At 55.8% G+C, this 21217-nt stretch overlaps 1 long non-coding RNA gene across 1 annotated transcript; it reads right to left on the bottom strand.

Annotated features, from left to right (window-relative positions):
* Positions 1 to 2945: 2945 nt before the first annotated feature.
* On the bottom strand, positions 2946 to 19724 carry LOC125134460 (uncharacterized). Its single transcript, XR_007136639.1, has 3 exons — positions 19283 to 19724; positions 4372 to 4441; positions 2946 to 2972 (listed from the first exon to the last, which is right to left on the bottom strand). It is a non-coding gene; the product is annotated as an uncharacterized LOC125134460 (long non-coding RNA).
* Positions 19725 to 21217: the final 1493 nt, after the last annotated feature.

Genomic DNA, 21217 nt, shown 5'->3' on the forward strand with positions numbered 1-21217 from the left:
AGGGGCAGGGCCGGGAATTGGCCCGGGATCACACAGCAGGTTTTCAGCGTGAAGGCTCAGACTGACGCCCTCTTCTGTCCCAGGAGGATGAGAGCGGCTCCCCACCTCCCCCAACAAAGCCCGGAGAGTGCTTAGGGTCCTCTTGGGCCCTCAGACCCCACTCGCCCTGGATGGGAGCCAAGCTGGCCCTCTGGCACCGTCTCCGCCTCTCTCCCCCCAGCCCTATGCCCTCACCCAAGATGCCTTTTCTCAAGCCAACTTTCTGCACTAGGGGGGACAAGGGGTAGGGGCGGGAATGACCTTGAGGCCAAAGCACACAATGGCCCCATCAGTCTCTGGAGCCCTGCCAGGGAGAGGAAGGAAGCCTGCCCTGTTTTTCTCCCCTGGGCTGGAATGTTGATTCAGGATGGAGAGAGGGGAGGAGGGTGAGACAGAGGGAGGAGGGGGGAGAAAGCGGAGGGAGAGAAGGAAGGAGGAAGACGGAATAGGAAGGGGCGAGAGGGGATGGAGAGAAGAAAGAGGAGGAGGAGGGAAGAGGGGGTGTCTGGCACCAAGGTGCCAAGGCCAGACTTTGGGAACCAAAACCAAGCAAGGAGACTGTCAGCTCCAGCCCAACCTGACACAGAGTCCAGAGTCCAGAGAGGTTGTGCCAGCTCCTCAAGGTTGCCCAGGACCAGGGCAGCCAAAGGGCCTCACCTGTGCTGCTAACCACAGGCAGAAGCTCCCTGGGTTCCCACAGTGACCTTCAGAAGCAGGTGTCAGGTGCACATTCCTGAGAAGACGAAATAGAGCCCTCCAGAGGCAAGGTCCCCTTTCTAGAATCATCTTCCCTTTGGATCACAGTCCATCCCCTCCTCCACTCCTTCTTTCTCACTCCACTCTGGCCTTTCTGTTGTTTGAACAACCTGTGCAACTCCTGCCTCAGGGCCTTTGCACGGGATTTCCTCAGCCAGGAGTGTTCTCACCATGATACTCCATTCAGGTCTTGGCTCAGATGTCATCTCCTCAGAAGGAAGGACCCCTCCCTGAACACCCACTGTTGTCTAGCTTTGTTCATCAGAATATTTATGACACACAATACATTTCTTCTTTCTTTCTTTTTTTTTTTCCCTCCCCTTTTGGCTACCTCATGGCATAAGGAGTTCCCAGGTCAGGGATCAAATCCAAGCCAGAGTTGCAACCTAGGCCACTGTTACAGCCATGCCGGATCTTTTAACCCATTGTGCCAGGCCGGGGATTGAACCTGCACCCTGGCACTGCAGAGATGTGGCTCCCATTGTGTCACACGGGAACTCCAATATTATATATTTCTTTCTTCACTCGTTCCTTTCCACCGGACCGTGAGGTCCACCAGGCAGGAATTTTATCTCTTTTGTTTATCACCTAAATCAGTGCTTGGCCCATAGCAGGTGCTCAATAAATAACAGTAGTAACGATAAGGAGACTTGCCCTACAAGACATTAAAACATGCTGTCGAGGGAGTTCCCATTGTGGCACAGCAGAAACAAATCCGACTAGCATCCATGAGGATGCAGGTTCGATCCCTGGCCTCGTTCAGTGGGTCGGGGATCCAGCACTGCCCTGAGCTGTGGTGTGGGTCACAGACACCTCTGGCATCTGGCATTGCCATTGTCGTGGCCATGGTGCAAGCCAGCAGTTGCAGCTCTGATTTGACCCCTAGCCTGGGAACTTACATATGGCACAGGTGCGGCCCTAAAAAAAAAAATAGGAAAGAAAAAAAAAAGGACACTAATCCTATCAGTTCAGGGCCCCACCCTTAATTACTTCTGTATAGGCCCCATCTCCAAATGCAGGCACATTGGGGGGTTAGGGCTTCTACATGTGCATTTGAGGGAGGATACAGACGTTCAGTTCATGATAAGGGGTGACGCAAGGCCCCAATCACTGTCTGCATTCCCCACTTCCAAGAGCAGTGCCAGCCAAACCCCTGGTACTCAATACCTATTTGATAAGTAAGTGGAAGAATTCGACCAATATCTGTTGAGTGTGTCCCTTCAGAAGTTCTCATGTAAGCAGTTCCCACTGTGGCTCAGGAGTTAATGAACACAACTAGGATCCATGAGGACATGGGTTTGATTCCTGGCCCTGCTCATGGGTTAAGGATCCGGCATTGCTGTGAGCTGTGGTGTAGGCTGCAGATGCAGCTCAGATCTCCCGTTGCTGTGGCTCTGGCATAGGCTGGCAGCTGTAGCTCTGTTTCACCCCCTAGCCTAGGAAGCTCCATATGCCGCCTGGGCAGCCCTCAAAAGCAAAAAAAGAAGAAGAACGAGAAGGAGAAAGAGAAGAAGGAGTTCGCATGTAAAGTCACAGGAACAAATACAGACCAAGATACCTGGAACTCTGGCCTCACGAAGCTACTAGCCCAGAGTGGGGGACAGGTGTTAACAGGTCATCACAAAGGGTCACGATGATCTGATAGAAAAGCTTCTGGGTTCAGAGAGAGAAACACCAGAGAAAGTAATTCAAGCTGGGCATCCAGAGGAGCCTCCCAGTGGGGTGATGCTGAAAGTGGGTATCCGTTTCCTGTGACTGCTGTAACAAATCACCACCAACAGTGGTGTAAAGCAGCAGAAATGTATTCTCTTAGAGTTCCAGAGGTCAGAAGTCCAAAATGAGTCTTGCAGGGCTAAGGGGTCCACAGAGCTGGTTCTTTCTGGAGGCTCCAGGGGGGAACATCCTCTCCTGGCCTCTTTCAGCTCCCGGTGGCTGCCAGCATTCCTTAGCTGTGGCTGCATGGCTCCAGTCTCGGCTTTTCTTGTCATATCACCATCTCTTCTCTGGTCAAGTCTCTCTGCCTCCTCCTTACAAGGATACTTGTGCTTGCATTTTTTTTTTTTTTTCTTTTTACAGCAGCATATGGAAGTTCCCAGACTAGGGGTCGAATCAGAGCTGCAGCTATAGGACTACGCCACATCTGCAGCAACGCAGGGATTCTCAGCCGTGTCTGTGACCTATGTTGAAAAATGCAGCAACCCTGGATACTTAAGCCACTAGACAAGACTAGGAATTAAACCTACATCCTCATGGACACTAGTCAGGTTCTTAACCTGCTGAGTCACAACGGGAACACCCGTGGTGGCATTTCGGGCCTACCCAGATCATACAGGCTAATTTCCCCTGTCTCGCCATCCTGAACTTGACCCCCTCTGCCCAGGCCCTTCTGTCCTACAAGGGAACATTCGCAGGTTCCAGAGTTTCAGACGTGCATCTCTTTGGAGAGGGGCGTTATTCAGCCTATCACAGGTGAGACCTGAAGGATCAGAGGAGCTGGGTGGAAAGTCAGCAGGGAAATCATTTCAAATGGAGGGCACAGGATGTGCCAAGGCTAGGAGGCAGGAGGGCAGATGTGGAGGGAGTGCAGGGTGGTGGGAAAACGGGGAGGTAAGGGCAGAGGGGGGACAAAGTTCACGCGGGCCCTTGAAGGCTCTGGTGGACTTTGGCCGTCACCTCAAAGGAGGTGGGAGCCCCAGGAGGGCTCTGAGCAGGGGCTGGACGGGCTTTGGCTCCGGTCCTAACAGGATCCCTCTGGCCCCCTGTTGGAAGAGACTGTTGAAGGCACTTGTAAGGACAGGGAACCCAGTATGGAGGTGACAGCAGTGGTGACAGGAGGTGAAGGCCGCCAGACCAGGATGGCGGCCTCGGAGGTGAGCAGAGACTTTGAAGGTGGAGCCAGTGGCCTCTGCTGATGGGCTGGAAGCAGGGGGAGCGAAAGAAGAGGCGAGTGCCCCCCCACACACACCCAGCGGGCGCAGGATGGAGCTGTGGCAGCGGAGGCGCATGAGGCTGGAAGGCCGCCGGTGGAGCGAGATGGAGGGGGAGGCTGGAATGGAGGTGTGTGGCGTTTCAGAGGCCAGTGATCCAGCCGTCGCCCCGGACCCCGAGGCACACAGGCTCTGGGAGGGAAGTTGGCACAAGTTGCGGACTGTGGTTTTCACCCACCTCGAGGGGCCCCTTATCCTCTCCACCAACTTCCCCTCACGCCCCAGTGGAGCCGGTCTTGTTTGTTTCCCTCCTGTCATCCGTTTTATGATGGGGAAGACTGGTTTTCCCCTAACCCAGCAGACACCTCTTCCCTCTGCCTGTCCCTGACCCTCCCGCCCTGGGAAGCCCCGTGCCGGCCTTCTAGAATGTCCCAGCAGGATGGGGCCCCTGCCACCCATTCATCCAGCCAGATGGACCCCAAAAGGGGAAGTGGGTCACCCACAGTCACCCGGCACGCGGTCACCTCAGGACCCAGGGTCTCATCTTCTTGATGTCCCACCACAGCCCTGCGAAGCTAGGAGAGGAACCAACCATTCTTTTCACATTTCTCACGAGAAAACTGGGGCTCTGGGAGAGGCCCAAACTCACCCGAGACACTGTGAGCGGGGGCGTCAGGATCGAAACCCAGGTCCGGACAGAAGGACCTCTCTGTTGCAAGCTGGACAGAGAAAGCAATGGGTGATCAGAACCCAGTCCTGTCCTCCCAGGACCCAGTAGGGGGGACAGACCTGTCACAGGCAGTGACAACCTAGCATCGATCAGGGCTGAGATGGGGGAGCCCAGGAGGCTGAGTTGGTGGATGCTTGACCCAGCCCGCTGGAGGGGTCAGGGAGGGCTTCCTGGAGGAGGGGGTGGCTCCACCCAGAAGATAAGCAGGATTCATAGGTGCAAATATGCCAGCAAGAGGGAAGAGCATATGCAAAGGCCAGGGCTTAAGAGAGGGGCTTTTTAAATCTGACCTTGTCCCTCTTCTGATTAAACTCTCCTCTGCCTGTTCTCTGGCAAACTCTTTAGCCTGGCATCCATCCATCCATCCATCCATCCATCCATCCAAACAAACAAACATGCCCTGGAGTAAGGCACTAGGGTCAAGCCCTATGGGGACCTAGTCCTTCCCATGAGACTGCGACCCTGACTTGGGGCACCAGGGAGGGGCTCCTGGAGGAGGAGGCATCTACTCCAAGACTTGGAGGAAGAGAAGGAGAGATGCTGGCAAAGAGGCAAGGAAGGGTGTTCCAGGCAGAGGGAACAGCCTGTGCAAAGGCCTGAAGGTGAGTTCTGAGTGTGACGTGCTCCAAACACTCTTCACGTTCAGCCGAAACACAGGGTGGTTGGGCCTGTGCGTGAGCTGCCTTCCAAGGCACTGGGGAGCCATGGACAATCTGTGAGCGGAGGAGAGACAGGAGTAGGCTTGTAAGTCGGAAAGACACTGCCCCCCAGCCACCTGGAGGATGAGCGCGATGAAACCGCAGAATCACAAGTGGCTTTGCTTTTTTGGGAGGCGGGAAGAACTTGCCCCTAGGTCGGAGAGAGGTGGTCCTGGACTCTTGGGGGCTCCGCTGTCCTCCACCTCTGGAGGGGAGGCCTGGTCCACATCCACCGCTAGGTGGCGCCAGGACACCACCAGCCAGGTCTGAGCTCGCAAAAGGGAGTCAGGCCCACAACTGCCCCTGGGTCCCGGGAGCAAATCCCACAAACCCTTGGCCTCTGTGTCCCTCGGCCCTGGCCCCTCCAGCTCTGGGGCTTGCTAACGGTGACAGTTCAAGCATTTAGCTGCTGCTCAGACTCCGGGGATTCAGGAAAGAGCTGGCTGAGCTGCAGCAGACACTCTTATCTCTCATCACATTGGAAGCTCAGAGCGGCTAGCCACATTGGGGTCGTGGCTGGCGGGCGGGGCGGCTGAGGGGGATGAGGGGAATTCTTGCCCCCCCCCCCCCCGCCCCATCAGACTGGAGCTACCCGTCTCCTCCCTCAGATTAGAAACGAAACATCTCACACTTCGACGTGAGTCCTTCCTACCGCCCAGCACCAGACTGGAAATGCAGACTAGACGCCTGTTCTCCATCCGGGGAACCGGGATTTACCTCCCCCTCCCCATCTGAAAGTCCTGTCTCCCTCTGCAGATTCGATGAGAGCTCCTTGTCGTTGCCATCGGGCTCCTCCTCTCCCCCATCAGACTGGGGAAACTTTGTCTCCCCGTCAGACCCGAGGGGAAGGTTCCTCTGCCACTGCGGGTTCTTCTTGCTGCGGTGGAAGCAGCCACGCCTGTTTGACCGAGAGGGAAATGGGGCACAGAGCAGCGAGGCCGCAGGCCCGGTCCCGCTGCGGGAGCTCCCCCTCTGCCCTCTTCTCCGCACCTGCCCTCTGCCCTCCGCGCCCTGGGTAACTCCCCTGGCACCGGGAGTAGGGGAATTTTGCCCGCCGGCCTTGGCACCGCTTGCCTGTCTTTTACTGGCGCGGGCGGCGGCCGCCGCCGGGGATAAAGTCCAAAGCCGGGCTTGGGACTCTGGGGCCAGGAGGGAGGGAGGGGGAAGGAGTGGCGGCCTAACCCACCCGAGGACGCCCCCCCCCCGCCCCGCCCCGAGGCTGGCCAGGAGAGTCAGGGATGGGCAGGGCCGCATCTCAGCCTCTCAGAGGGAGGTGGTGTGGGTTCAAATGTCCCCCACCGCAGTTCCCTGGGAATTTTGTGGCCTGTTTCCCCAGCTGTGAAAAGGCGCTGCCGCTTTGCATGCTTGTGCAGACTCGCTGAGTTCAGGCAGAACTCAGCCTTGGGACACTGGCTGATGGTGGCCCCAGAAGCAGCACGCCCCCGCCCCGCCCCGCAATCCTCTTCATTCCTCCCCCAACTACCCTCCCCACCCAAGTCACCTACTCTCTGGAGGCACAGCTGGTCCCCCTGCACAATCAAAGGGGTCTTTTTTAACTCTGACCCCTGCTCAGAGCTTGCTGTGGCTCCCCAGTGCTCTCGGGAGAAGCACCGCAGCCCCTGGCCTGCTGGGCACTATGCAGCCTGACGCCGCCTGCTCCTGTCCAGCCAGAGGGACTCTATTAAATCCTAAGTCACATCATACCCCTGGAAGTTCCCATTGTGGCTCAGTAGTAACAAGCCCAACTAGGATCCATGAGGATGCAGGTTCGATCCCTGGCCTCGCTCAGTGGGTTAAGGGTCCAGCATTGCCACGAGCTGTGGTGTAGGTCACAGATACGGCTCTGATCTGGAGTTGCTGTGGCTGTGGTGTAGGCCGGCAGCTGTAGCTCCAATTTGACCCCTAGCCTGGGAGCTTCTAGGGCTGCAGTTGTGGCCCTAAAAAGCAAAAAAGAAAGAAAGAAAGAAAGAAAGAGAGAGAGAGAGAGAAAGGAAGGAAGGAAGGAAGGAAGGAAGGAAGAAAGAAACTGATAATACCCCTCACATGGCTCCCATCTCCCTCCGAGTAAAAGTCGAAGTCCCCATAGAGACCCACCAGACCAGACCCATCTGTTCAACCCTCCCTCCCCCTCTCATCTCCCCACTCTTGCTTCCATCCTCCCCCTTCACACTCAGCCAGCCAGTGCCGTCCACCTCGGGGCCTTCGCACTTGCCGTTCCTCCACGTGGACTACTCTCCCCCAGATGTCGGCAGGGCTCCTTTTCTCCCCTCCTTCACATCTTTCCCCAGTGTCACTCCTTATAGGGGCCTCCAGATGATTTATAAAATCTTTAAACCTCTCCCCATCTCTCCCCTAACCTTTTTTCTCCACAGCAAATACTTGACATCGGCTCTATTTCCCTTGTCTCACTGACCATCCGTCGGAGAGACAAGACTCTGACTCCCCAAGGGCTGGAACTTATTTGTTCCCAACCAGAGCAAGGCCTGAAACACCTGCTGGTGGGGCAGATGGGTTGCCTGTTGTCTATCGTGACCCTGGACAACACTCACAAGTTTCAAAATCCAAAAAGCACAACTCGGGAGTGAGAAGGGGCTTATCCACCACGACCCCTGCCCGGCCCCTCCCCAGTCCCATTGCCGCCTCCCAGTTCCCGATCTTATCCTACCCGTTTTAACCCAGAGGTAGTCTATACATGGACAGGAAAACATGTATAGGAGGGCCTGTGCGGCGCAGCAGAAACGAATTGGCCTAGGAACCATGAGGTGGCTGGTTCGATCCCTGGCCTCGCTCAGTGGGTTAAGGATCCGGCTTTGCCGTGAGCTGTGGTGTAGGTTGCAGACGTGGCTCAGATCTGATGTTGCTGTGGCTGTGGTGTAGGCCAGAGGCTACAGCTCTGATTTGACCCCTAGCCTGGGACCCTCCATATGCCGCGGGTGCGGCCCTAAAAAGCAAATAAATAAATAAATGTATGCAGATCTTTCCAAAAATGGCAAACACCCTTACACCCCAGCCTCCTGTGCTTTCCTCCCAGACATACATCTAGGAGATCACATCGAAGCACATCAGCCCAGAATTGCTTCCTCGTCCTTTTTTTTTTTTTTTTTTTAAGCAACTGCATGCATGATGACCAAGGGGGAAAGAGCTTTTGTTGCAATCACTGTTTTCCAGGCGCAGGGTGGCTCAGTGGCCAAGAGCGCAGCCCCGCCTCACAGAACAGGACTCACCTGGAGGCGCTGCAACCACAAGCGCTGCCAGATCTGGTGTTGCAGTCGCCAACCAGAGCAGCCACTTTGGAAAAGAGTTTGCCAATCTCCCCAGAGGTTAAATATGTATTTACCCAGGAGAAATGAAAGCCTAAGGTCACACAAGGCCCAGCACGCGCCTGTTTATAGCAGCTCTCTCTTCAGAACCACCAACAGCTGAAAAACAGCCCCCATGTTCCTCTGCTGGTCGACAGGGCAGGCGGAGGCGGGGGGTGGGGGGTGGAGGGTGGAGATGAAATGCAACAGACTTCTGATGCATCTCACAGGCGGGAGTGAAAGAAGCTAGACTCAAAAGGCCTGTTAATTCATTTCAAAGACCTTCGGGAAAATGGCTGCTGGATAGTGACAGCAGTTCTGCGGTTGTGGGGGTGGGATGGGGGAGGGGGTGACCGCAGTGGGCCAGCGGGAGGGGTTTGGGGGGTAATGGCAACCATCTGCATTTAGATGCTGGTAGCAGCTACCCGGCTGTGTGTGTCACAAAGCTCACAGAACAGTACAGCCGAAAGAGTGCATTTTACTCTAAGCAAAACAAAACAATTTTTCTGCCTTTTTAGGGTCGCATTCAGGACATATGGAGGTTCCCAGGCTAGGGGTCTAATCAGAGCTACAACTGCTGGCCTACACTACACCACAGCCACTGCAACACCAGATCCAAGCCGCGCCTGGAACCTACACGGCAGCTCATGGCAACGCTGAATCCTTAACCCACGGAGCAAGGCCAGAGATGGAACCCGAGTCCTCATGGATACGAGTCAGATTTGTTTCTGCTGAGCCACAACGGGAACCTCCTGTATGATCCCATTTCTATGATGTTCTGGGGAAGCAAAACTCTAGGCGTGAAAAACAGACCAGTGGCTGCCAGGTATTGGGGACAAAGGGAGGGTTGGGCCGCAAAGGGGCACAGGGTCTTTTGGGGGCGGCGGAAATGTTCGATATCAGAGTTCCCGTCATGGCTCAGCAGGTTAAGAACCCGACCAGCATCCATGAGGATGCAGGTTCAATCCCTGGCCTCGCTCAGTGGGTTTGGGATCCGGCATTGCCGTGAGCTGTGGTGTAGGTCGCAGATGCGACTTGGATCTGGCATGGCTGTGGCTGTGGCGAAGGCCGGCAGCTGTAGCTCTGATTAGACCCCTAGCCTGGGAACCTCCATATGTCCTGAGTGCAGCCCTAAAAAGACAAAAAAAAAAAAAGAAAGAAAGAAAAAAGAAAAAAAAGAAAATGTTCTGTATCTCGATTGTGATGTGATACATAATCTGTAAACTTTTATCTGAGCTCATCCCTCGTACACATCCTTCATATGTAAATTACATCTCAGTAAATTGATTTTAACAATCCTGGGAGTTCCTGTTGTGGTGCAGCAGGTTAAGGATCCAGTGTTGTCACCACAGCAACTTGGGTTGCTCCTGTGGTGCAGATTATATTCCTGGCCTGGGAATTTCCACATGCCATGGGTATGGCCAAATGAATAAATTAAATTAAATTAAATGGTTCCCGTGTGGCTCAATGGGTTAAAACTTGACTAGTGTTTGAGAGGATGCAGGTTCGATCCTTGGCTTCACTCAGTGGGTTAAGGCTCTGGTGATGCCGTGAGCTACAGCATAGGTCTCAGATGCGGCTCAGATCTGGTGTTGCTGTGGCTGTGGTGTAGGCCAGTGGCTACAGCTCCGATTCAATCCCTAACCCAGGAACCTCCATATGCTGTAAGTGCGACCCTAAAAAGAAGGGAAAAAAATTAATTAACTAATTATGAAAATAAAATGAAAGTCCTGTCTCCCTCTGCCCTTCCCTGGCTGTGTGACCTTAAGCAGAGCCTCTAACCTCTCTGTGCTGCTGGTGAAGGAGGAGGGATTTAGGGAGAAGGTGGGTGCTGAGGTCTCAGGTCTCATGGTGGGTGCACAGGTACACAAGTGTGCATAACAAACATTTACACCACAAAAGAGAAGGGCTTTATGAGCTTTTAGGGTGGAAGTGGGAACAGACAGCTGAGCCACTGACAATGGCTCCCATGTCTCAGGAGGGCGGGTCCTGGACTGAGCACTGTCAGGCCTTACCTGAGTCCCTTTGAACCACTGGCCACCCCTTGTTGACCTAGAAAAGCCAGAGCCATCCCTGGGCCCCAGAGGGATGACATCAGGGAGGCGCAAATCAGAGCATTGTTGAAAGTCTTTTCAATAGGCCCGTGGGACTGACTAGGACCAGTTTCCTCAGGTCTCAGCTATTGCGGGCAGAGTGGGGGAATGCGCAGCCCCCCACCCCGTCTGGCCTCACCGCACACCTCACGTGTAGGGGAGATCAAGCTGCCCCCCACCCTTAACAGCGACGTCCCCAAATGGTTGGGGCTCAGGTTGGGGAATCCAGAGGGGACGCCATGAGCCTAGGAAGAGAAATCAAGGTGGGCTTCCTGGAGGAAGGGCTGCCAGAGCTTAGCCCTGATATGTTTATCGAACACCTACGAACGGTGTGTGTGTGCCCTGGTCTAGATCTCGGTGGAAGAGACAAGAGACATCTTTTTTGAGGCCGAAGTGAGCCGGGCCTGAGTGCAGGAGGGTGGGGGGAGAGGCCGCTGCTCAAAGCTGGGGAGTGGGGGGAGGGTGGGAGGGAGGTGGGAGACAAGGGGGGAAGGGGGGAAGGAGGTGGTGCCTGGTTCAGGGCCTCCGTGGCGGGAGTCTGGACTTGCACTGCGCCCTGGGCGAGGCGGGGAGGGGGAGGGCAGGTGACCAGCTTAAGTGGCCCTCAGGCCCACGTGGAGAAGCGGGCACAAGTAAAGCGAGAGGACAGAAGCCTTTTTAGGTCCTGCCTGAGACCCTTCTGAGAGCTAGGAAGCCTCTGCCAGTGGCGCTTCCTCTTTTCTAAAATGTTCACATGGTGAGTCTGAGGTTTGCCAAAGATGCGTTTTTATTATTCTTGAGTTCCTAAGACTCTGTGACCTGATAATTCCTCATTTCTTAAATTCCCCCCCCCTTTTTTTTTTTTTTTGGCTGCGCCCATGGCACGCGGAACTTCCTGGGCCAGGGATCCAACCCACACCACAGCAGCGACCACAGCCACAGCAGTGACGACACTGAATCACTTTGCTATACATCTGAAACTAATACGACATCGTACATCAATGATATTTCAATTTTAAAAATTTCAAAACCGTAGTGTCAGATGTGTACTTATAGGGAGTAAAAGGAGAGCAATAAAAGCATAAAACGTTACCTTGAGGGGAGGGAAAGAATTGTGATTTGAAAGAGGCCTGGAGGGGCTTCTGAAGAATTGGCAGAATCATTTCTGAATCTGTTCCATTTATAATAGGTCATGAAATGGAACGTTCGGTCTTATGCAATTCCCACACTGAATTTCATAATTTAGAAATACATATTCCTTGAAAATGGGTGCAGCCACTATGGAAAAACATATGGAGTTTCCTCAAAAAAATAAAAATAGAATCGCCATATAGGCCAACAATCCCAGTCCTGGGCATAGATCCGGACAAAACTAATTCAAAAAAAAAAAAAATTGGAGTTCCCGTCGTGGCGCAGTGGTTAACGAATCCGACTAGGAACCACGGGTTCTGTCCCTGCCCTTGCTCAGTGGGTTAACAGTCCGGCGTTGCCGTGAGCTGTGGTGTAGGTTGCAGACGCGGCTCGGATCCCGCGTTGCTGTGGCTCTGGCGTAGGCCGGTGGCTACAGCTCCGATTCAACCCCTAGCCTGGGAATCTCCATATGCCGCGGGAGCGGCCCAAGAAATAGCAACAACAACAACAACAGACAAAAGACAAAAAGACAAAAAAAAAATGCATGCACCCTTATGTTCATAGCAGCGCTATTCACAGTAGCCAAGACACAGAAACAACCTAAGTGTCCGTGAATAGAGGAGTGGATCAAGAAGATACGGTGTTGGGAGTTCCCATCGTGGCTCAGTGCTAAAGACACCTGACTAGTAGCCATGAGGACATGGTTCAATCCCCGGCCTTGCTCAGTGGGTTAAGAATTTGGCATCACCATGAGCCATGGTGTAGGTCAAAGACACAGCTCGGATCTGGCATTGCTGTGGCTGTGGTGTAGACTGGCAGCTACAGGTCCGATTGGACCCCTAGCCTGGGAACCTCCATATGCCACAGGTGTGGCCCTAAAAAGACAGAAAATATGGTATCTCTCTCTCTCTCACTATCTACAATGGATTATTACTGAGCCGTAAAAAAGAATGAAATGATGCCATTTGCAGCAACACGGATGGACCTAACGATGATCATACTAAGTGAAGTCTGTCAGACAGAGAAGGACAAATACCATATGATACTATTTACATGTGGCATCTAAAACATGACAAAAATGAACTTATCTAGGAGACAGAAACAACTCACAGACATAGAAAACAGACTTGTGGTTGCCAAGGGGGAGACGGTTGGATTGGGAGTTTGGGATTAATGGATGCAAACTATTATATATGGCATGGATATAACAACAAGATCCTGCTTTATAGCACAGGGAACTATATTCGATCTCCTCTTATAAACCATAACGGAAAAGAATATGAAAAAGAATGTATTGTGTGTGTGTATCTATATCTATATCTATTTTTTGTCTTTTTTTTTAGGGCTGCACCCATGGCATGTAAAAGTTCCCAGGGCTAGGGCTACAGCTGCCAGCCTACCACCACAGCCACAGCAACACCAGATCTGAACTGTGTCTGCAACCTACACCACAGCTCACGGCAACGCCGGATCCTCAACCCACTGAGCGTGGCCAGGGATCGAACCTGCATTTCATGGATGCCAATTGGTCTCGTTTCTGCTGCACCACAACGGGAACTCCTATATACATATATATCTGAGTCACTACTGTACAGCAGAAATTAACACCACACATTGTGAATCAATCATACTTTGATAACGTAAAAATTTTTAAAGAAATAGATACTCTTTTTAGATACTCTCTATTCCTCAGAGGCCTTGGCTCTCCAGGGGGGAAGAGCGCCTGGAGGCAGCAGGGTGCGGGCAGAACCCACAAGAAGAGCACCTGGGATCTGAGACACTCCATACAATTCGATTTTCCCATACGTGAGCAGAATATTCCGGGACCGTGTGACCACCGGAAGCCAAAGTGACATAAGTTCAGGGGTGGCTAATGTCCTAAGGAGATGCCCCAAGCCCACCCCTACGGAGCCTGACGCGAAGAGCTCCCCTGGCCCCCACATCTCAGCAGCCGGCCCCAACACCACGGATGCCGGGCGCCAGCCCCACGCTCTCAGGTGTGGATGCGGAGCCTGCCCAGGGTTGCGCAGCTGCGAGGCTGGAGGGCGCAGGCCTTTGCTCCCAGCTCACAGCCTGATTCCACCAGGCAGGGTGGTGGAGACACGCCCACTGGGTGCTCGCTCTTGTGGGAAAGTGCGGCAGGGCAGGGCTGGCCCCAACTGGGACGGTGGCTGGGGACAGGGGAGAGGAGACCACCGTGGCCCTGGCTCAAATGAGGAAGGGCCCGGGGTGACCTGGCTTTCCCAGGAGCCTGGGGGACTTTTGCATCTGTGTTTTTAAGCTTCGGTGGCTACAGGGGAGGTTGTGGCCTGGGGCTGGGGAGGCACCGGCTTCCAGGGAAAAGGCCAGCTTTTCAGGGATGGTGCTGTCCCTTCCTCTGAGCCGGGCTCTGTGCTCTTCGCTGGGAAAGTGGGCTTGGGAAGCGGGGCTCCCAGTTCCTTACGGGAGGGGTCGTCCCGGTGCAGGGAGTGGCTAGGCTGATGGAGGAGGCAGGCCCCTGCTTCCTCCCGGGTAATGCTCAGCTTATACTTTAATACTGGGGACGAGACTTAATCTCATTAAGTGCTCCTAGTCAGATGGCGGGATCGAGCCCCCCAAGTCAGTGAGCTAGTCTGATGGAGGAGGCGGGACAGAGATGCACCCTGAGGAAGCTTTAGAGGTGGTGGAGGCATGCTTCGGGAAGCTCGAGCTTTCCTAGTCATCCTGGGAGGGGGGTGTCTGAGCCTTGTAGCAGAGGCGGCACCTCTCCGACATGTCTAACCTTCTGGGAAGTCGCCCTCTCATTCTTGGGGAGAAACTCATCTGATGGTGGAGGAGGAGCCCTGTGCACACCTGCAAAGGAGCTCCTGCCCTGATGGAGAAAGTGTCCCCACCTGAGGGGCCAGTCTGGTGTTGGAGGGCTTCCTGCCACTCTCCAACAGCTCCAGTCTGATGAGGGAGGCACCTCCCCTTCCCCCAGCCCCCAGCCCTGCCCTCTTTCCCGCACATCCTCCCTCCCCGCGGGCTGCCAGAATGACCAGGGCGGCTGGCCCTGCTCCCCGCATCCACAGTGTATCCTAGACCCAGAGAACTTCTTCAGGAGGACAGGACGTGTTCCCAGCCCTGGGACTTCCCATTACTTGTCAGCCCAGGGCCTCACGGGAGTCAAATATGCCCGCCCTGCAGATCCCTGCTCACCTCCCACCCCTGACCTGGCCTCAGGCACAAGGGTGACACCACCTGGCTATTAAGCATCCAAAGAGCTGGGCTCCGTGGGGCTTCCCACACCTGACCTGCAGGTGCCCTACCCTGGGAGGGCGGGGTCCAGCCCCACTTTACGGACCAGGCTCAGAGGGCAACGCACTTGGCAGTGACCCCAGGGCTGGAAATTGGTGGAGAGGAAGATAGACCCAGATTCCATTCGCCTCACTCTTTACGAAGGAAGGTGGGGTATCTGCGCCAGGCAACCATGCCCTGGGCGCTCCTGCTGACTCACTGGACCCTCTCAGCCATCATCCCCATGACTCAGAGGGGAAACCGTGCCCCAGAGAGATCAGATGCAGCTCCAAAGCCACTCGGGCAGAGGCGGTCCTCACACTCAGTTGTCTGACTCCATGGTTGCAGACAGGGTGTCCAGATGCTTAGCGTTGGGAGGGCAAAGGTTTGTGGAGAGCGGCCTGTGAGAAAGTGGGGGAAGAAGCAGGACTGGGGTAGGGGGACCATTAGGCCACAATGTCAGCCCAAGAGGGACCCCCTGAAACAAAGGCTGCCTGTTAGAGGAATTGCAGCACAGTGAGCAGAGATGACCGTATCCACTGACCCTGCCTGGCCCTGTCAATGGCCAGAGGCTGCAGACACTGAAGGAGCCAAGCTTTGGAGGCTGTCAGCCACCTGCATGGCTGGCAAATCCTTTCCTTTTTTTTTTTTTTTTTTTGCTTTTTAGGGTCACACCCACAGTATATGGAGGTTCTTGCTGAGACCTACACCACAGCTCATCGCAACGCCAGATCCTTAACCCACTGAGCGAGGCCAGGGGTCAAACCTGCATCCTCATGGTTCCTAGTCAGATTCGTTTCCTCTGCACCGTGACGGGAACTCCCATAAGTCCTTTCTTATAAGGGAATCCAAGCAAGGCACCTCTGTGGCAGCCCCCCGCAACCCCATCCTCTCTATTAATAACAGCAACCACTTGACAACAACAGCTTCCATGTGCTGAGAGCTTCCTCCATGCTGGCCAGGGCAACAGCTGTTAACTCATTGGAGCCTCGCAACAACCCTGCGAGGAATGCACTAGGTTTGCCCCCATTTTGTAGATGAGGAAACCAAGGCTCAAAGAGGGTAAGTCACTTGCCCAGGGTCACACAGCTCTTAAGCGGCCAAGCTGGGATATGAAACCAAACACTTACATGGTGAGTCCCATTTACAGGTAAGGACACTGAGGCCCAGCGCTACACTTTCTGACTGTCCACCATCGCCTTGCTGGTGATGACCCCTCTGCCCTTTACCTGACCTTCCCAGAGCCACCCCCACACCGCCAGAACTTCCCAGGGCAAATGCAGGTATCCTCGGACCCCTCCCACCGCAACATCCCTGTCAGATCAAAGCAGTGAATGGGGTAGGGGGAGGGTGTCCAGTCCCAAAGCCTGCCTGGAGAGGGTGTTGCAATCCTCTGACTCAGCAGCGTGCCTGCAGACCCAGGGAGAAAGGGGAAGATTAAGTCTTGGCCCAGGCCCCAGGTAGGCTGATCCTGCCTGGTGCCAGGGATTCCAGTGGCTGCCAAGGCCCCAGGGTGGGGAGGAACCAGGAGGTGCAGGCCATACTCCAGGAAGCTGGCCCGCATTCACCCCTAGGGGTGGGGTGGAGCCTCGGAGAGCAGAGCTGTCTGCAGGCCCAGGGTGGATTTCCAGCTCAGAGCCCAGATGGGATACTGTGCGACCTTCGGCAAGTCCCTTCCCGTCCAGGCCCGCTGCCATCTCTCTTTCCCTCTGTCCACACAATTCACTGGCTCTCCCTGAGTCTCTCTTATACCTAACTCAGTTTCCTCCTGCCGCAATGCCAACTTCTATCCACCTGCTCAACCCTCCCTGGCCTGCAAGCATTAGAAGAGCACTGTAGAAGGAGTTTCCCATTGTGGCTCATCGGGTTAAGAGCCTGACTAGTACCCAGGAGGACGAGGGTTCAAGCCCTGGCCCCGCTCAGTGGGTTAAGGATCCGGTGTTGCAGCGAGCTGTGGTGTAATTGGCAGATGTGGCTCAGATCTGGTGTGGCTGTGGCTGTGGCTGTGGCATGGGCCGGCAGCCACTGCTCTGATTCAACCCTAGCCTGGGAACTTCCATATCCTGCAGGTAGGGCCCTAAAAAGAAAAAAAAAAAAAGAAGGAGAAAAAGAAGAAGAGCACTGTAGGAGTTCCTGTTGTGGCGCAGCGGAAACGAGTCCGACTGGGAATCATGAGGTTGCGGGTTTGATCCCTGGCCTCGCTCAGTGAGTCAGGGACCTGGTGTTGCTGTGGCTGTGGCAGAGGCCGGCAGCTGTAGCTCCGACTGGACCCCTAGCCTGGGAACCTCCATATGCTGTGGGTGTGGCCCTAAAAAACAAAAAGAAAAAAGAAGAAGAAGAAGAGCACTGTATAAAGAGTGGAGACCCTTGGGCAGGCGACCTTGCCTCCCCTGTGCCCAAGTGAGTTTCCCCATCTAAACCACCCCTCCCCAGGGAGTGTCTAGAATTAGAGCTGAGAGGGATGGCCTGCCACCTCTGGGTCTAAAGACCACTCCTCCCAGCGCAGCAGTGCAGCAGCCAGGATGCTGGGGTCACAGAGACCCTGCTAAAAATTGTGACTCTCCCCCCACCCACCCCTGTCTCTCACTGTGTGAGCCGAGGCAGTGATTTCACTCTTCTGTGCCCGTTTCCTTCCCTGCAAAAGAGGGATTTTCACTGAATTTTTCTCACAAGGTGTCAAGAGAATGAAGTGAGCCAGTTCCTAGTGGGAGCTCAGCCACAGTGAATGGGCCCCTTTCATCTCATCTCTGGGTAAAAAGTGGTGTCCACAAAAAAGGACTGAGAGTTCCCATTGCAGCTCAGTGGGTTAAGAACCCAACTAGTATCCCTGAGGACACAGGTTCGATCCCTGGCCTCGCTCAGTGGGCTAAGGATCCGGTGTTGCCGTGAGCTGTGGTGTAGATTGCAGATGTGGCTAGGATCCAGCATTGCTGTGGCTGCGGTGTAGGCTGGCAGCTACAGCTCTGATTTGACTCCTAGCTTGGGAACCTCCATATGCCATGGGTGTGGCCCTAGAAAGAAAGAAAGAAAAAAAAAAAAGAATGGATATCCTTCATTCATTCAGTTGTTCGTTCCACACCCCTGGTTTCACGTATGCGATTTGTGCAGCAATCCTGGAATGCAGAAGCTGTTACCATTCCTGACCATAAAGTCACAATGAAGGCTCAGAGAGGAAAAGCCACCGATCCAAGGTCACAGAGCTAGCACATGGCAGAGCCAGGGCTCAAGCCCATGTCTCTGAGCCCAGCATGTTGAATCCAAATTTCCTCAATGAAATGAACCCTGCTGTTGACAATTTGGGTTAATTGATAACAACACTAAGTATTATGATGATGATGGTTCCTCTGCCAGCTTATAACAGGAAGAATGGCTGTAATAGGAAGAATGACAGTAGCAGCCGCATGGGAGCAGGCACTTTCAAGAGTTCAGAACCTATAGAATGGAAGCGTATTTTCTTGATTTAGTCTGTTTGATAAATGAGGAAGCTCAGGCTCCACAAAGTCAAGTCACTGCCTGCAAGTCACAAATTCATGAAAGCAGAGACAGGCCTTGTACCCAGGCCTCAGTCAGAAGCAAACAGGACAAGGCCCAGGAGCTACGCCAATAGAACTTGGGGTCTGACCAGCCCAATCTTCTCCTCTTAGAAGGGGAAACTGAGGCCCCCAAGAGCAAGCAAGCTGTCCCATCCCCCAGCCTTCTAGTCTAGGATTCATTTCCCCCTTGGGACCTTGACCAGGCACACTCATGACCCTTCTCTCCCCAAGGAGAAATAGAAGCTGTAAGAGGCAGGGGAGGATCCGAGCAGGGACATGGGGTGGCCTGCGCGAGGGAAAGTGGTTAGACACCAAGCAGGACTTCCGGGCCTTCTCTGGGAAGTTTCTGGGACTCATCCAGGGGCGGCCCCTATGAGCAGCAGGGGGCCTCCAGAGCTCCTGGCCGAGAGAGGGGAGACCCTGGTCCTCCCCACTGAGGGCTGGGGAGCAAGGGGGGGAAGGAGGGGGAGCCATCCTGGTTCCTCATCCTCCGTTCCCGACACTGGAGGGAGGCGGCTGTGGGAGCTGGGACTTTCCTGAGCAGCAGAAGATTCTGGGAAACTGGAGACAGCTGCGGGGCGGGGCGACGGCAGGCCTCTCTTCTCTTCCCTCCGCTCTGTCCCTGCCGCCGGTTCCCCAAGCAGGAGGCTCTTCCCTCTGCCGCCGGGAGGCCCCCCTCAAAGAGCTCCTCCCCCTCAGACCCCAGACCCTCTCCTCCAGTGTCCTCCCTCGGAATTTGCCTCCGCCCTCAGACTCTCCTCAGGTCTCCTCTCCCCTCGAACCCTTCTCCCCCCCCCCACTCTTCTCCTCCCTCAGAGCCTCTAGCCCCACTCGGTCCTTACCCGTCTCCCTCAGACCTTCGCGCAGACACTCGCCTCCTGCCTCTGACCATCTGCTTCTCTCTCAGACCCGGTTCCTCCTTCAGCTCCTCCTCCCTCAGAGCCTTAGGCCTCTTCCATCCTCAGCCTCAGAACCGCCTTCTCGCTCGGGCCTTCCAAGCCCACTCTGGATGGAGCGCACACGCCCCGCTCCCCAGGCCCGCCTGGGCCCAGAGCCCTTGTTCCATGCGCCACAAGGGACCCCGGGAGGGGGAGGACCTTGGGTTTCCTTCCAACCGTCCCTGTAGGGCCCTCATCTTGACAAGCCCCGCTGGTCCGGGCTCAGATGCCCCCTGCACAGTGGCGTGGTGCTCGGCGTCCCAGCCCTCCCGAGTGGAAAGTCACCAGAGGTGAGGCCCGGTGGGCAAGGACCGCAGCACCTAGACTTCCCAACCCAGTTGCCTCACCTCTTGGCTTGTAGCACCCACAATCCCGAGGGCGGGCGGGGGGCGGGGGGGAACACCAGTCCCCTTTCCCAGAAGAGCAAACTAAGCCTCAAGAGACCCAGCGTCAGCAAGGGGTGGAAGTGGGACTTGAACCCAGGTCTTGCCCCCTGAGGCTCCCCCCCCTCCGTTTCCCCCCCCCCCCATTACAGGGGGCGGAGAGGGAGATCCAGAGAGGCAGAAAAAAGGGGGTGGGGGATGGGGCCTCTGCCCACAGCAGCTTCTCGCATCCAGGTTAACCATCCACTGGGGTGGGGCCCCAGTCCTGGGCAAAGTCCCTTCCTGGGGACCAGGGCCCCACGCCCACTTTCAGGGTCCCAGAGACACTGCCAGGGAGACAGAGATGCCAACAGATAGGGAGGCAAAGAGACGGGGCGGGGCTGGAGACTGAGAGCCCAAGGCCAGGGATGGAGATGCAGAGACGGGGGCGGGCAGGGGAACACACAGAGACCCTGCGTGCCACCTGGGCCGAGCCGGGGTGCAGCACCCGCTCCCCCGCCCCTCTTCTACAAAGCCTCCCGCTCCGCCTCCGGTAACTCGGTGACCGGGACTCAACCCCGGCGACGGCCCCGCCTCCAGGGAAATCCGGGAAAGCCCCGGGCCGCTGGGGCCCCTCCCCGGGGCGGGGAGAGGGGCGGCAGGGGAGGGGACGCCGGGGAGGCCCGCCTCTGCCCCCCCATCATCCCCCGCGCCCTCCGCTCCTGCCTGCCTCTGAGTCATGCCCCCAACCGGCCTGGCCTGTTCCCCACCCGCCAACCCCGCCCGGGCTGGGAGGGGGACGTGGGGCAGAAGCGGGGGGGCCAGACTGCCCTCGCCTCCTGGGCCCCGGCTTTGGTCGCTGTGCCTCTGGTCTCGTGTCCCTGCGCCTCCCGCTATCTCCCCGTCTCTCTCTTCCTTGGTCTCTCACGCCCTCTCTGCCCCTCTGGCCACGTCTCTTTCTCACTGTGCATCGAGGATTCCCGGAGCACCCACCCTGTGCCCGGCGACTCCGGCCGGGTGCAGGGAGCCCGCGGGGAGAGGCACGTCGCTCAGCGTTTGCGCACAAGCCACCGCACGCCGCCCCCAGCGAAGTGGAGACCCGAGGCTGAGGAGGCACAGGGAGGAGGTTGAGATGGGGCAGGGCAGGCCGAGGGAGAGTGCCTGGGCGCCCGCCGAGGGTAGTCCCTGCCCCGGGTGCGTCTTTTCGCTCCCACAAAGGAGGAAACGGCTCAGAGAAGGGAAGTGCCTGGTCAAGGTCACCCAGCGAGGAAGTGGGAGTCGGGAATCGAACCTGCACCCTAGCAACCCCAGGGCCTCGGGGAGTTGCCTCCCTGGGACGAGAGGCTGAGAAGCAGACAGCGCTCCCGAGACGGAGATGGTGAGGGAGGCAGAGAGACAGCAGGGCCAAGAGGGCGAGAGAAGAGACACGCAGAAATAGAGACATCCACCCAGACCAGAGACTCGGGGAGAGACAGCT

Source organism: Phacochoerus africanus, chromosome 8 (genome assembly GCF_016906955.1).
Source record: "Phacochoerus africanus isolate WHEZ1 chromosome 8, ROS_Pafr_v1, whole genome shotgun sequence".
Taxonomy (NCBI): Eukaryota; Metazoa; Chordata; class Mammalia; order Artiodactyla; family Suidae; genus Phacochoerus; species Phacochoerus africanus.